Below are 4,646 nucleotides of genomic sequence, written 5' to 3'. Positions count from 1 at the left end.
CAGCACTCTATGGGCAAGGGGGGGAAAGGGGAGGTGGTGTTTATCTGGTAAAGCTGCATGTGTCACAGAAGTTGGAAAATGGTATCATTCCCTCCCCTTGGGAACATTTGCTCAAAATTTGAAACTGCACAGGCAAACCCTCAGCTCTTAACTGTTCAAGGTCTAATCCCTTCAGAAGTCAAGAATACTCTACACTATTTATTTAGGAAAACATGCAAGTCAGATTTGATGAGAAAACTCATCAAGCTAATGTAGAAAGCTACCTTTCTTAGAAACTGCATCCAGAATTCAGACAGGTTTTTTTTTTTTTAATATTATGCTTATTTCCCCCCATAGTTATTCTGTGCACATTATGTAATATTAAAACATTAACTACCTACATGCTGTGTATCTCTCCACCTGTTTTGCATGGTGGGAAGGAAGCTCTTTTTACGGACCACTAACAGGATTTTTTTTTTTTTAAAGGATAATCTCCATCTAACCACCAGATATGCTGGGAAGTAGGTTTTTCTTGTTACAAGAGATTGGGTTTAAAAAGAAATCTAGAAAGAAAGTCCACTACAGACAGCAACTTTGTTTAAATGCCTATAAGTCATAGTTCTGAACTACAGGAAGGGCTGGTTTTGCCATCTGGTGACTATGGCATAATCAAATAAACAAGGAATTTATACTACTCTAAGGTATAGCTTCGGTTGTTACAATAATTAACTGCCTCAGCTGCTTAGAAAAAAGTTCAAATCAACAATCACACAATAATACATAAAGCATCTGATCCTGATTTGGCCAGGTACTTAAATGTGTTCCTAACTTTGAGCCCATGAGCAGTTCCTTTGAAGTCAACAGGAACACTCACATGTTGAATCAGGGACTAAACAACAAGATGATCAGTATCTTCAGTCTGAGAATATAGGTGAAAGTGGTAAACAAAATTTACACATAACTTGGGAGAAGTTCTTTTTCCTCCTCCTCTATGATGAAAACGCATGGCAATAAATCTGTATTTATTCTTTAGCCTGTTTTCACTGTGAAGAAAAAACTTTTCACATGTTTGAACAGCACCAAATACAACTGACAACTCTAAAGATGAGACAGGCAAGACTTTGGGTTTGTCTTGCCAAGACTTCCCCTGAGCATCGTGTCACAACCAACAGAACCCAGCTCCTCCCTACCGGTGATCAATCTAGCTGGCCACTAGGTTGATCCGGACTGGTAACTATAACATCAACTGGCGGAACAGTGTGCATATGTGTGACTAAAAAGCATATGCTAATTGTTATATCTTCAATAAATGTGGCGTGTTGCCTTCCCCACTATAAAAAAAAAATCTCGTGTGCTTTGTATAAGCATAACATTTTTGGTGGAGAATTGCGAAAGGGGGAAGAATATGCACTGTAATTGTTAACAATACTGCTAAGAAGGTATACCATACATTTAAAGGTGATAGATCATTCAGGTGTGCACACCCCCGTTCATAAAGATACCAGGCAGTAAAGAGGGAACCATTTGTGGTTAATAGTGTATTCACTGTTGGTATTTTATGAATTAAAATATTTTATGATTAAAAAGGTATACACACCGTCGGTCGTAGCAGGGCTGAGAAACAGAAGAAAGGTTTAGCATTCCTCTATCCACCCCGGACTGCTGGGGGAAAATAATTAAAGGTGGGTATACCCCCAATCGTAGCAGGATTGGGCAACAGGGGGAGGATTAAAGTCCTCTCTCTGACCCATCTGTTGGGGAAAACTATACAGATTAGATAGATAGATAGATACACACACCCACAAACTGTCTAGGTATATACACCCCCAGTTGTCTCCAACATGGTTAAGCCTGAACTGCTACTAGGAGAAATTATTGTCAAAATTGCACATCAGCAATCTGTGGAGGCAGAGCTATGAAAAGTCAGTCCACTACCAAAACTGCCCGTGGGATCTTTCTGATTACCTCACATTATGGGTCAGTGGGCCGGGGGTGGGGGGTGGGGAATTGTATTAAACACACAACAGTGTACAGAGTGGGTCTCTCGCAAATGGGTATGCCTCTCCCTGTCTGCCACCACAAAACCATGCAGTAAGGATATGTTGTTAGGCACATGAGTTTGGGATACATTTTTTTAGTTTAACCCATATTTTATATACGGAACAACGTGTATGTATTGCATCCTGGAGAACAATATTTTCAAAAAATGCATTTTATACACCAATAACCACACTTATTACCTCCCTAAACTAAAGAAAGCTCAAAGTACCATGATCGCCCTCTTAGTTAATTTTTCCACATCTCCCTTGGTTTGGATTGGCAGGAATTAGCTGATCATTTGCTTCTAGAAGCAAAAGTAACTCCATTTTTGCAAGAAACCCAAAAGGATGTGGAAAAACAAATTATCAAAACAACACATGCAAATGAAGATATACCAGTAATTAAAATCATTAATTCTAAAAAAAGAACTCACTGCATATTATTGGTATGATGTTTTTACAGGCTGGTCACCCACTTCCAAAGGCATATTGTCAATTATGCTTCATCCATTGTTAATTGTATTGGTACTATCCTGTTCTTACCTAATTGGAATGTTTTGTAGGTGTTGCTGGATTAAAAAAAAAAAGTTCATTAAGTTGCAACCACAAGCTCAAATTTTAAAGCCCAATACATTGCTATGAAACAATTATATAATACAGCTCAAAGCCCAATACGTTGCTATGAAACAATTATATAAAATATGACCCACTCAAGAATTGTTCTTGAGGGGTCAAAAGTGGGATTATGTTGTACCATAGGTACTGTGCTATATAATTGGTTATGTTTTGGCTATATACAGTGTATGTTTTATAGTAAGGGCAACAAAAATGATTAGAGGACTGGAACACTTGATTTATGAGGAGAGGCTGAGGGAACTGGGATTGTTTAGTCTGCAGAAGAGAAGAATGAGGGGGGATTTGATAGCTGCTTTCAGCTACCTAAAAGGGGGTTCCAAAGAGGATGGATCTAGACTGTTCTCAGGGGTACCAGCTGATAGAACAAGGAGTAATGGTCTCAAGTTGCAGTGGAGGAGGATTAGGTTGGATATTAGGAAACATTATTTCACTAGGAGGGTGGTGAAGCTCTCGAATGCATTACCTAGGGAGAGCTTCCTTTGAGGTTTTTAAGGTCAGGCTTGACACAGCCCTGGCTGAGATGATTTAGTTGGGGATTGGGTCCTGCTTTGAGCAGGGGGTTGGACTAGATGACCTCCTGAGGTCTCTTCCAATCCTGATATTCTATGATACTAGTATTAGTCATTTTCTTTTTATTCATGCCTTGCAAGTAACAGACAGAATCTTGTCTGTGTCTATGTTACTTAGATTAGAGAAATTTTGAAGGCCTAGGCCCCAATGTAGAAAAAGATAGTTGCAAGATTTAGTAAGGCCTAATTTACAGTGCCTTTTTTGTTCAACATAAAACACTATTTGTTACCTTTTGAAGGTCTCTCTAAAGAACGGTTTTGTGTGTAAATAAAAAATGTATGTGTTAAAAAATAAGCATAAAGGCCATAGCTAAACCAGATGTACAAGGAAGAAACCAGAAACAGACGCAAGGGTGCCAGGAGGCTGCAACACGCCCCTATTAAAATGTCAGAGGACGGCAAATTGACTACTCTAAAGATCAGACAGGCACTTATCAATGGGGACAAAATAGCTATGATAAAAAACAAAAACAATTAAAAAAAACAAAAGCAAGCATTCGTCAAACAACAGTTAATTACAGCATAATGGAGCAAAACTCATTGGTCCCAATGAGGAAAAATCACTATATAAACGGGTTGCCTTGCCATAAAACTTTGGGTTCGTCCTGCCAAGACTTCCCCGGAGCATCGTGTCATGACCGACGGAACCTGACTCCTCCCTACTGGTGATCAACCTAGCTGGCAACTATAACATCAACTGGCGGGACAGTGTGCATGGTGTGCGTATGTGTAACGAAAAAGCATATGCTAATTGTTGTATCTTCAATAAATGCGGCATGTTGCCCTCTAAAAAAAAAAAAACAAACACCTTGTGTGCTTTGTATAAGCATAACAAATGGAGCTCCTGCCCGAGTAGTATTTTAAAATGGGAGTATGCCAAAATGCACTAGAGAACTTTTGGTGCAAGTAGCAGGGTCCACACAGCCAGTTAGTTCCCTGTACATTCACATCCTAGCCGCTAACTAGCCCTATAGACAAGCCCTCAGTTGAAGTCTAGAAGTTGTTTAGCCCATCACAGACACAAATCTTAAAAGATAAATATGCTGCATATCCAGTTACTAGGCATGAACAGGTGATCTTTTTGATGTGTGAAAAGGAAACAGTATAAAACGTTGCATGACAAAAGGTCTCAAAAATAGTATAAGGTTGAAAAGGTAACATTGTTAGACTACATAATATATAGTCTAACAGAAATATAAGAAATGGAAAGGAAAATGCTGTCAGTTTCTGTTAAGATACAATATTAGATATGAAATATGCCAAGAAATACCCCTTCTTAAAGTTTGTCCCTTGTGTGATCTTCTATACCAAATGCTAAAAAGTGGCATGTGAATGAATTTTCTTTGGTCATGAACATACTTACTGTATTATCAATAGAATTATATTAATGGTTCTTACTAACCAAGGATGAAGAGAGTCAATG

The sequence above is a fragment of the Chelonia mydas genome, chromosome 7, assembly GCF_015237465.2.
Source record: "Chelonia mydas isolate rCheMyd1 chromosome 7, rCheMyd1.pri.v2, whole genome shotgun sequence".
NCBI lineage: Eukaryota > Metazoa > Chordata > Testudines > Cheloniidae > Chelonia > Chelonia mydas.
This window is presented reverse-complemented; position numbering follows the sequence as displayed.